Source organism: Kryptolebias marmoratus, linkage group LG24, assembly GCF_001649575.2.
Source record: "Kryptolebias marmoratus isolate JLee-2015 linkage group LG24, ASM164957v2, whole genome shotgun sequence".
Classification (NCBI taxonomy): Eukaryota; Metazoa; Chordata; class Actinopteri; order Cyprinodontiformes; family Rivulidae; genus Kryptolebias; species Kryptolebias marmoratus.
In genome coordinates, this window is record NC_051453.1 from 5,938,124 (window position 1) to 5,950,441 (window position 12,318).

Genomic DNA, 12,318 nt, shown 5'->3' on the forward strand with positions numbered 1-12,318 from the left:
AACACGTGTTGACTTAAACACCTTTGGAAATGTATTTGTTTGTTTTTAAGCTACAGTTTAGCAGCACCTGGTGCGGCTGGCGTGGTGACTCATTCCTATACACGGTTATATTTTAACTGGCAACTTTCCACGTGCACTCGCATGAAGAGTTTCCAACTTTGTGCATGCATTTACAGCTCTCTCCTACACACACACAGACACACACACAGACACACACACAGGCTTCCTCTGTGCAGCACCAGCTGTGTTGTGGCTGCAAACATTTAAATGTAATCACACATGGAGGATGTCGGTGCCTTACTGTGTGCTGGCATGCAGTGTGTGTGTGTGTGTGTGTGTGTGTGTGTGTGTGTGTGTGTGTGTGACTTTCCTTAGCAATTTGTGTGACCTTGCGTGTGTGTGTGTGTGTGGGTAGAGGAAAGACTCCTGTTTGATGTTTACCAACCCTTTGTCTCTTCCTGCTCTGTTTTTATGCATGTTTAACCAGGTCATGTGCGAGTTTGGATCTGAAAGTGATCTATATGTCGAACAGAGAGATTTGTGGGCACATGTTCTTTTTAGACATGATTTGCATGGTTTTTTTTTCCATTTTTTTCTTTTCTTTTTCCATTGACAAGCTTCAACAGGTGACTTAGAAAAGCAACAGAGCTGGTGAACGCTCAGGTGCATCTGTGACACCTGTAATCCTTACAGAACACGAGGTTAACGTGACTTCCTCTTTGAACTCTTTAAACTTCACACACAGTTTGTTGCTCTGGCTTGACCTCAGATCTGATTGCAAACAAAAAAAGTCTACGTTCGTGACTTTATGAACATGATTTGTTTGCATGTTAGGGCCACATGCAGAAAATAATTTAGATTTAATAAAACAGGTGTGTGTGTGACCTCTTCTCTACAACTTCTGCTGCAGTGATTGTTTTCTTGTAGCTGGCTCAATTAGGCAGACCCTAATATAATGGTCACTGAATCAGGCCTGCATATTTCCATCATGTTAATTCTTGTAAAATATTGTCTTAATGAACATATATTTCTAAAATACTTCAGAATAAGCTGTGAGACACGTAGGGGGTTTCCTGCTGAAGCTGTTTCTGCAGCTTACATGTGTTTTGCTGCGCTGCAGGACTCGAATATCCAGCTTTTTGTTTACGGCACGTTTGTTTTGTAATTCACCTGTCAGGGAGGGAAAGCAAAGTACGCAGCGTTCCCTCTGCAGGTCAGAGAGTTGTTCTGTTTGCCTTCATTCCTCCTTCCATCCATGAGTCAACATGCCTTTTTTTTTCTTTTCAGCTGCTGGCTGCTGATTTCAGATCAGATACGATACAATAGGCCTTCTGTGTTCAAAGTATTCTGATGCTTCGCTGGTTTCAGGAACAGGGAGTCTTCAACACACTGCAGCCGCACAAAAAACATCAGCTTTAGTTTTCAGTGGGAGACGTTCACATGTAATCTAAATTAACCTTGTTTTAGTTTTAATGACCCAACTTCCTTTTTGTTTTCACACTTTGGTTGTCTCTTTTGTGTTGTGTTTCCTTCACTCTCTCTGCTTCCAGACTTTCTCTCTCTGTTATCTCTTCTCCATGCATATAAAATGTTCAGTTTTCTGGTGTGCTCATGCAGAACCAAATACATCTTGCACAATCAGTTTGTTAAAGATTGGTGCCTGCTCTGGATGAGTTTCTCAACAGATCTGAGTCTCGGACTAAATTCGGCACAGATTGTTTGCAGATCTTCAGAAAACACGACAATCAGTTTAGCTGCAGCTTTATGATGAATGCTATAGATGAAATGTATAGTTAAAGGAAGTTATATTTATTTATTATATGGACAGTACTGTGCAAAGGTTTTAAATCAACCCTAATTAATTTATACTTTACCTCCAAGCAGCCAAATTGACATCTTTAAGATGTACTGATCAAGATTTTTGAAGCTCTTTCAACATTTTCATTTGGATTTTTGCCACTTTTTCACTCATTTTCCGTCCAGTTTTTGTACCTGACCTTGACGGCATAAGAAGACAAAAGAAGTTTCAGGCCTAAAAACATATTTCAAGCAAATTAACTGTATCTGAAAGTCATGCACTTAGGAAATAGGGAAAAAAATCCAGAAAAGTCTTGACCCAGGACCTCAGAGATGCATCATCCCTCAGTTGATCAATGATACGTCAAGTTTTCAGCTCTTTGGGAATCACCTTATGCTATTTTTTGTGTTTTGTATCAATTTAACTGTAGAAATGGGAACAGACTGTTTCTTTGTGACAGGGTGCTGGTAACAAAGTGCCAATTTAATCCAATTTAAAACTGGTTATGTGTCAACACAACACCAGTTCTTCCCCTGAGTTTAAAAGGCTTTTTATGACTGAGTGATTCACAGGTCAAACTTCAGCGACTTAACAGACAAATACACATTCCTCGTAAAATGATCAGGTGCTGGACTGAAAATAAGAGGAAAAGCAGCCAAAGTCCTAAGAAAAGAAGCTGAAAGGCCTTTGGAAAAGATGAAAAACTATCGGTCATGGCCACTTTTTAAAGGATGACAAAACAAGTCTGACTCATTGGAAGGAAGAAAAGGATGCAGAGTTCAGCATTTTTGATGTTTTTGGCTGGAAATTCTGAAAACTAAGCTGTTTTATGCAGCTTGATTTGCTCCGATGTGTTGATAGAAACACGTTTTTGTAAACCCTGCTGTCAGAAGTGAGAAGCTGCCTAACCAGTGGCGCCGGCTTCAGGAATAAACAAACTCTCTTTCTCACCAAAACTGATTAATCTGACTTTTGTGACGATCATCAGAAACCCTCCTGGCAGCTTAAACGGGTCGTTTTCCCAGCGCTGACCTGGACTGAAGATTAGATCAGCTGAGTGACCTCCTGGTGCTCCAGCTGGGCTGCTGGCTGCAGGAGGAGGAGGAGGAAGAAGAGGAGGGGTTTCTCATGGGGCTGTGGTGGATGGGTGTCAAGGGGTAACATCAGGGGTTGAAGCTGTTTTCCCAGATCTGTTTCCCTAGAAAAAAACCCCCACTGAGTTTGTTCTCTGCAGCAGCCTGTCAGTGACACCGGCCTGCTGTGTCCGTCAGTTATTTAGAGCTCAGCTGAAACACGAGTCCGTCCTGTAATTCATGACAAACTCTTCTTGTTTCTCTTTTGTTTTTCCTGCCTTTTACAAGATAAAACACTGCATCACTGTCAGCACGTATTTTTGAAAACGCTGGACTGTCAAGGCTGATACGTGACCGTTTAACTAACGGGAAACAACACACACACACACACACACACACACACACTGTGATTTAACATGTAAAACCAGTTCCTGGCATTTTGGGAAAACCCTTCCTGAGCTCCAGGTCTGATGACAAATTTCAAGCATTCGTTTGAATTTTGTTTCGCTCTAAGCTGTAAACACAAAGTTCTGCTTTGGAAAAAACAAGTGAGTCATTAAGTGAACTCAAACCAAAGAGGAAGAAAAACTTTTAGTGACGTATAACTGTGCTGTGTCAGTGGTAATGGTTCTCTGTAAGCTTACAGGAAAGGCATCATTTTTCCTATTCAGATGATTGAAAAATACACTGTCGCTTAGAAAAATTAGACAAAAAGCTAGAAGAATGTGGGGACACGACGGGCACCAAATGTTCATTAACTAGTGACTTCTGTACTTGTTTGAACAACAGAAAGCGTCTTTGTGCCAGTCAGAATATGAGACGAGTTACGACTGGAAAAATAGGATCCAGTCAGAGTCGAGAAGCTGAGAGAGAAAACACACTTAGAGAAAAACTGGTTAAAATGTTTAGTTGTTTCAACCTAGAAAAGCTTGTTTTAATGTTGACTAGAGGTTATTTCAAAATCACAGCTGAATAAAACGAGGCTTTATCAGAAATGAGAACAGGCGGCTGATTTTATTGTTCCTGTTCCACATCATCTGCGTCATGATGGCACTACTGAATGATGAAACTCTGTGTAAGGCGTTTAAATTAGCATCATAATCATCTTGTTATCCCGAGAACATGAGCTGTTTTTTCAGGAGAACAAGATTAAACTGGCTAAGTTATATCAGAATTAAAAACAAACGGTCAACTCATGATTTTTGAGAACATTAACACGTTATTCTGTATTATAGCAGGACAGGTGTTCGGGTTAGGTTAGTTTTTTGTTTGTTTTTTACTCGGCTTAAAATTTTTCTCAAATGGTTTACAGATCTATGCCCAGATGTTAGGTGAAGATATAAGAGATTTCATGAAGTTCTTTGTCAAAATGAGCGTTTAAAAAGCTACGCAGAAATTACACGAGCAAAGAAGAATGTGGTGTTGACGGTTTGACTGACAGCTTAATGGCCAACCGACCAGTCTGAGATTATCTGAACATGAGAGACGTCAGAATCCAGACGAAACCAAACCATCCACCTCGCGTTTGTCACTCTGTTTACTCACCTTCCTGCCAAACACCTGAGCTGTAAAAGCATGCACAAAACAACCCTGCCCTGTTTCAGCTCTCACTTCAATGAGGAGGGAGAGGGTTGAGTGGGAGGAGGCCTGAGGGTGAGGATCTGCTGGCCCCGTCACCATCTGACGGAGGAGCCTGTTTTGTTGGCCTCTGACACGGAACCAGCACGACTTCTTCTGAAGTAGCAGTTTGCTGTAAGGCTGTAGGAGGGAGGGGGTGGAGGGTCAGGAAGGCGAAGACAGCTGCTGTCCAATGAGTTGTGGTCATGAGGAAGGAGGGAAACATATCCGCCGTCTGACCTTGTTCGCTGGCAGCAAACATTTCTGAAAAATCACATCCATGTTCCAAAAACCTGAGGGTGTTTGGGTCACAAGAAGTGTCAGGAGAAAAAAAACACATGAGTCATGGTAATAAAGTCTGGAGCAAATATAAGAAACAAACTTCCTGTCAGCTTGTAAAGATGTTAATAACAAGTTTATACTTGAAGTGAAATACAATAACTTTCAAAGCTGTACTACTTGTGTTTTCCTGTTTTCCTGTTTTGATGCAATTAAATTTGCAAACATTTTGCTAATTTAGCCATTCATACATTAAAACCTTCAGCTCAATCAGAAGATGGATGCTATGACTCTTGGTGTTTGTAACTTTTATAATTTTCTAAATATTTAACTTTATTTACAGATATTTTCACCATGGGAATACATTTAGAAATCATTGTTTTCTTTAAAATCTTCATCATCATACTTGTTCTGTTTTAGCCTTCTTATGCTTCTTTTAGCTTTTAGCTACTGTTCTGCTGCTTTTAACTGGACTTTCACTACTTTTAGCTCCTATCTACCAATGTGCTACTTTAGCTTTTAGCTGCTATTTTGCTACTTTGACTTTTAATATGCCTTTTGCTCTTTTAGCTAATGTTTTTCCTAATTTTAACTTTAACAAATCAAGTTTCAAATTCTTCAGCAAAGTCATTCACAGATTTTTGCAGAAAATGTGATTTTCCTAGTTATTAAAAAATTTTCCAAGCAGAAATTCTTAAATACTCAAAGATTTTTAACATTTAAATTCATTTTATCTTAACTTTCTTATCATGTATCATGTCATTGTTTTTTTTTTTTTTCCTTTTTGTGTTTGTTTCTATTTAAAACAATTTTCAAAGACAGACAAGACTTTAAGATTTGCATACAAACATCCTCACTCACTCTCAGCTGTTCTGAAGTTGTTGCACTGGTTTGTCAAAAACAAGCCGGCTCCTCTGTGCAAACCTGTGATACCGTATCCTCTCCAGGGGGACGAGCTGAAGAAAAACATCACGATCCTCCAGTCGTAACATTCAACAGCTGGTTGTTGTTCCTTCAGCACCGAGTCCCTGAGGCCGTACAAAAAACTGCAGAGCAGGAGTTAAATCTGCAGTGAGATGACTTATAAAACACTAATAAGGAAAATAAGGCCAAACGTCATAGTGCTGCTAGAATGAGAGTCACTTTTTTGAATCAAATTGGTGGGAATCACACTTTAGGGACCATTAAAAATCAAATTATCTGAGTAATTAATCCAACAGTCTGAGAGATAATGTTCCCCTCCCTGAGGCCAAGTTTGTTTAAAAACAGGTAGAGTTTTCAGTGCCTTGAGAAAAACAGAAATTATCTGCTTTAGCTGATGTTAAAACCAGCATTTAGACCACAGGATTGATATCGATCAGTGATTTAGGAATAGATTAGTTTGTACCATAAACACAGAGGTCGCTTGAATATCAGTGGTCAGCTCTCAGTCGTTAAAAGTTTTAAATCGAGCAATCCGCCCGGTTCTTTCTCATTCTAATTCATCTCACTGACGTAAGTTGCTTGTTGGGATTATGGAAGTAAAGTCTCATTTTAGCTCTGCTCTTTGTCTGTTACAATAAAGTATCTCAAATGAAAAGGACACAGACCCCAAACATGCCCTAACAGGTCTGCGTCAATCGGTTGACCTTATCTGTCTTTTATCAGCAACCAGGTCAGTAAATACTTTGTTTCACTTTTCACTGGCAGGAGCTAAATCAGGGGAACAAATGACATCAGTTGATTTATTTTAAATGCACAAAGCAAAACTAAGTAAAGTCAGAAATATGGGATAACTACAATCAGGAACCGGTTTAACCAGGCGCAAAAGCTTGAAGTGATGGTTTTTGGATATCTAACTGATCACCCACACAGAAGTTGCCTCATTTGGTTGAAGTGTCTCTCGTGCTGCTGAATCAGCTCTCACAAGTCAAGGCATGGACACACATGTGGGAATGTCCTGAAACATCTGGCACCACAACAGTACATCCTCCGGGGCCTGCAGGCTGCAGGATGGGGGAGTTTATTCATCTGACTTGTTTCTGTGCCTCCTGAAAATATTTGTGTAAAACGTACAGCGTCCTGCTGAACGATGCTTTAGTCTGGGACTGTGTCGATGAGGGCGGGGCAGCTGATTTGTTCATCTTTTTTTGGTTTATACTTTTTATTTCAGCTATAAATGATGCGTCTTCTTCTCAGCTTCCCATTTTCCTCGAACTAATGTTTTCCTTCCAGCATCAGTTATAGGGACACAGACACACAGTAACACGTCACATGTGTTGCATGCTGAAAAATCAAAGACCGGTTCTGCTTGGATCATCTGGGATCCATTTGGAGCTTTTTTTTTTTATAGGAAAACACTCTTTAAACTGTATGAGCTGGCATGAGCTGCTCACCAGCTGTGCCACTGGCCTCTCCTGCCTCCCGGTGTTAATGTTTTGTCGGACGGAGCCTCGTCTTTGGTTTCACATCTGGACCGAGCAGCTGTGAGTGTAAACAAACCAAGAGTTGGAGAGATATTAGGCGTGTTTTTGAGGAGAACTTACACATTTTGGTACACGGAGTACAATATTTACTAATTTGTAGTGCATGAAGTTTGACAGGGTCATACTGTCTCAAATTAAAAACACAAACCAGATATCAAATCAAATCAACTTTAAAAAGTACCAGAGTTGACCAAAATGTGATACAATAATAACAGCCACAAAAAAGAGAAATATTATGATCAATTTAAAATAGAGATATTTTAAAAGCATCAAAAATAAAACCAGGTAACTGATACTAAATGGCATTAATTCTACATTACTTAAAATCTAAAAGCATTATTTTAATAAAAAGACAAAAAATAAATGTTTTAAGATCCATACGGGAGGCACACCTGACTGAGAGTGGATAAGTGTTTCACAGTTTCGGGACGGCTGCAGAAAAGACAGGATCAGGAATGTGGAACTTCCAATGAGACCGTCTCAGAAAAGCTCAAATGTGACCAAGAGCAGAGTTCAGATGTGAATACTGGTCCCAGACCAGGTGACGCTTTAAAAACAAACAAGACTGACTGAGTTACAACAATCTGACCTGGAGGTGATTAAAGCTGTAATAACTGTCTTCTGTTGGAGAAAATGGGTTTGAGTTTGGAACAGTTTGAGTTGTAGAAAACAGCTTTTTTATCTATTTATCAAATCTTTAATGAAAATAAAAAGTGACATCTAGATTCCAAGCATGGGCCTGAAGAGGAAGTGATAAAAGTTCTGAGATGCTAGGTTTATGTCAGTTTTAGGAGAATCATTTCATACTTACTATAATTTCACCTCTTCAATGTAATTTATTATGAGCACAACAGATGAGGTGTCATTGGGGCTTAAAGGGCATATAGATGTGTGTATCATCTGCACAACAATTGAAATGAAGTATTTACAGAATATGAGAAGCAAGGGAAGCATGCAGAGTGTAGATACTGTAGAAGTGGCACCAAGATGGATCCTTGAGGAACTCCACAGCTAATGGGGGCTGTCGAGGAAAAAAATGTCCCATTTCAACGGAGAAAGATTTACAATATAACGTGATTTAGAAGGCTAGAGTGGGCAACTAAAAGCTGCACTGAGATCTAACAAAATCAAAACAGCACAACTATATCTGTCTAAAACCAGGAGCAGGTCATTGCAGACTTTTAATAGAGCTAATTCTGTGCAACGATGGGACCTAAAACCCCATACCAGCTTCTCATTCCAAATATGACTAATGCAACATCTGGTGTCACATTTTGTAAATGTTCACAACTTCTCAAACCTTTAAGCACACATCCAGACACAGATTCTTTTACACCGGAGACAAATCCAACTTGGACTCGACAACCAAACAAAGCAACATTTTCTGACAGAAATTTCGAAGCAAACCAGATTGCGTTGCTGATGCTGCTGATGTCCTCCTCTTCACAGAGAGTTGGTTAGTGGCTCACATCACCACTTGATGCTGAAGACAGAAGTGTAAACAATTTACAACAGAAAGGTCAGCCATGAGCCGCCTGCTGCATAGAAGCATAAGCAGTTTTAGGCTTCTAATAACATGTTTGAGTTGCAGTCAAATAACACCTTCTTAAGGTCATTTCAACGAAAAATCTGAGATTAAATCAAATCAATAGGCTTCTATTTAAAATGTATAAAAGAAATAAGTAGCCATATCTGTTAAACTGCAGCATAACTTTGAGTAAAATGCTAATGTTAGAGTGAAAACATTGCTGCTTATTTAAACATCTCAGTTTAACATATTTGCACACTAATATTTGCTGAATATTAATCAATACAACCTACATCTGAAGTGGAGGGAAAGGGTTTTTATTCTGGACACAAATAACGTTTTACACAAAGTTATGGACTTTATCCTGAGTTCATCCTGACTGAGATGATTTACTAAAATCATAAAACAATCTGAGTTTTAAACCCTTTTAAGACTATTGTGTCTCTAAATGGGGATTTAATAGAGCTAAAAAAAGAAGAAATGAAACATACGCGTTGATGTAAATCTTTGCCGCCCTCCCACCTCGCGTCAAACTCAATGAAACGGACGTGGTGAGGTTGGTTAAGTGTGTCTACTTCAGATGCTGTGGTTGAGCACGGAACAAAATGTACCGATAAAAATGGGTTTTATCTTCCAAACTCACATGGTGACAGTGTGCAAACTGGCTGATCACCTAAACCACCAAAAAAATAAAAATAGTGTGTGGAAAAACAAAGGCTACGCTTGACTGCAGGTTATGAACTGTGATAGAAAGGACATAAAAATCTTTCATTTTCTATTTCTTATCGTTGCTTCTCTTTCTCTTGTCTCGTCTGCAGGTTGTTTAAATTTCATCCCTCAGTCAACTTTACAGCTTTTTACAGCTGAGTTTACAACCTGCAGGCCTCCAACAAGGTGGAAAAATCCCCAGATAGCGCAAATAAAGACAAAGGTCAGTGAAAAAGGCTTCATCGAGTCCATATCTTGTGCAAAAATACAGTTACATAACTGCTGCATGACACCCTAAAATTTCTATATAATTAAATATATATATATAGATGTGTATATATATAGATGTATTTGAAAATACATCTATGAAAATTTATCTGTGAAAAATGGAAGATGTTGACAGTAATTTGCCCAGGTAAAAATCAGAACTTCAAATTTGCCATAAAGATTGAAACATTAGCTTCGGACAAAAGTCCAAAAGAGCAAAGAGTTGATTTTATTTCTTCAAACATCCTGTGCAGTTCTGACACAGATTTCTTGCACTTATTGTTTCCAAAAAGGGGGAGGCGGGCAATAATGTTTTAGCTTGTGTCTGTGTGTTTGTTTGTTTGGAGCATAAAAATATCTCATGAACCACTGGACAGGTTTTAATGAACCTTTGAGGACAACGATTGTTGTGGTAGTAGCTGAGAGTCATTCACATCACAGATTCTGAGCGTGACACCTCGAGGCATCACATGAGATTAAATCTTGTCATCTCTAAAAATGAGATGACCTCAGTTTAAAACTCTGCCATGAAAAGTGGAGGGCAAAGACTGCTGGGCCTTTCCACAGACATCAGGAGACAAATCCAATCATAAGCAGTTCTGGAGCTCATCTTATGGTGAAAAATAACTTTTTCTCAGGTCTTCCAACTTGATCTAAGTCCATGTTTGTCTCTGAATCTGCATCTTGTTGACAGTGAAAACAGCTCTGTTTATATGAAGACTCGCCCCCCGATTAGTCTGTGTTTACTGACCCATAATGGCTGACGTCAGAACCCAGGATAGCCTTTCCTCCCGGGGGGCGACCAGAGGAGGATGAGCTGTGAGAAGCCACCAGACCAACACAAAGGCAGGCAGACAAAGACAGAGGATGCCCTGTGCATGTTGACAGAGTAAAGCACAATATAGGATCCTTTTTATGCAGCAGGTTTGGATGGTTTGAATTTACAGCAGGCTGTTTATAAGAGTTTATGCATCATGTTGTTATAACATGGAGTGTGTGAAGGTGAGGGAGCTTAGCTGGTTTCCTGTTGTTGTAAATTAAATCATTAAACCACAGAAAAACAGCACATTGGTTCAATGATTACGCCGTTCACAAACTTAAAAGAAAACAATCTTTGCTCCATGAGCTGCAGAGTGATGAAACATCTCTTCAACCAGTAAACAAAGTTTAGATATTTTGGCCTTTTAAATCATGTTGGAGATTTAAAGATCATTTTATGCTGAGAAGAGACAAAGTTACAGCTGTTTTGATCAAACCTTGTAAATGATGTTTTGTGAGATCTGGTAGCACTCAAAGTGTTAAGGATGACTCTCAAATCTCGCTCACTTTCTGTAAAACTGTTATATCCATTAGTGATTGCTAATTGCTTAGCTGTGGCAGCCATTTTGAATGGAATTGACTCCAAAAGTCAATCACTTGTAGATGTGCATCCCATGAGAACTTTCTGAGAGTTTCATTTAAATTCATCCACTGGTTCAGCAGATATTTTGCTAACGCTACGGACAAATGAATGCACACGTGCCCAGACACGAGCAAAAACATTATCTCCCTTTCACCTTTGGCAGTGGCCAAGAACTACAACTTTTGTTTTATATAAAAATTAGACAGCCGAACAAAAAATATACAATCTTTAACTGCGATACTTCCAATAAAGTTTAAAAAAAAAGTGTTTCTTGTTTCAGTCTTAAAGCTCAAAACTACAAACGATGAAAACATTTAATCTTGTGTGCAGTTAAAACCTCATTCAGCAGGTTGTCAGAATTAAACGCCTCCTTGGTTGTATAAGTTTTCAGAGATCAGTAACTTGCTTCCTCCTGAAATGTGTTTTCAACATTCATCTTGTTGACGTTCAGATGTAATGTACAGGATGAGAAGACTGTCTCCCTGCTGTTCCATTTACACACTTAATTGATATAATTCTTATTTGCGCTTGTTTACTACAGTAAGAAGAGTTTATGCTGACCCATGACGATCCATGTTGATCCTCTGCAGGGAGGTAACCTCGGTCCATCAGATTAGATTTCTGCAAACAAGGGAGATCTCACAGCAGCGTATCAAATCCTACACGGAGCGAGTCGAATCCCACTCACAATAACATTTGTGTTTTAAGTGTTTCAGCTGACCTTATCCAGAGTGTTCGGCTGCGTGCAGGAGAGCACGTTCGGCTGTAAATCAGCAGAACAGGAAACAAGAAGTGATGGGAACGTTGACCTGATGTGAGGAAGCTCAAGGAAAAACAGGACATTTACTTCATTGTCATAAACTCCACATGAGTTCTTATCACCTTTTTCTTAATGTACACATCCCTCTAAGTTATACAATGCTGCACCATTGCTTATAGGAGCAAAAGCTTTGACTGAAAATACTCAAATTGTGTCACTGACTCAGTGTCGAAATTTAAATTTTAGATTCTCATGTTAAGTTCAAATAAAAAAGATTTCCTCTGGCTCAGTCCTGTCTTCCCTTTTGCTCTGATTTGTCATACCACAGCAATTTTATGTGGCATTTTTAATATCAAACGCTCTATTTTATACCACAAAAAGGAATTTTAGGGGGTTTCTAGAGCATGCGTAAAAGGGAAAC

The 12,318-nt window shown here is 39.2% G+C and overlaps 1 long non-coding RNA gene across 4 annotated transcripts in view; it reads left to right on the top strand.

Moving 5' to 3' along the window:
- LOC112450412 overlaps positions 1 to 12,318 on the top strand; it is a 27,652-nt gene extending 15,334 nt beyond the window's left edge. For 2 of the 4 annotated variants that reach the window (XR_005232856.1, XR_003039027.2), the window contains exons 2-3: positions 9,579 to 9,691; positions 11,679 to 12,318. This is a non-coding gene — a long non-coding RNA (uncharacterized LOC112450412). Of the gene's footprint in view, positions 1 to 7,084; positions 7,233 to 9,578; positions 9,692 to 11,678 lie in introns of those variants that run through there. The other 2 variants (XR_005232857.1, XR_005232855.1) reach the window with 2 other exon arrangements.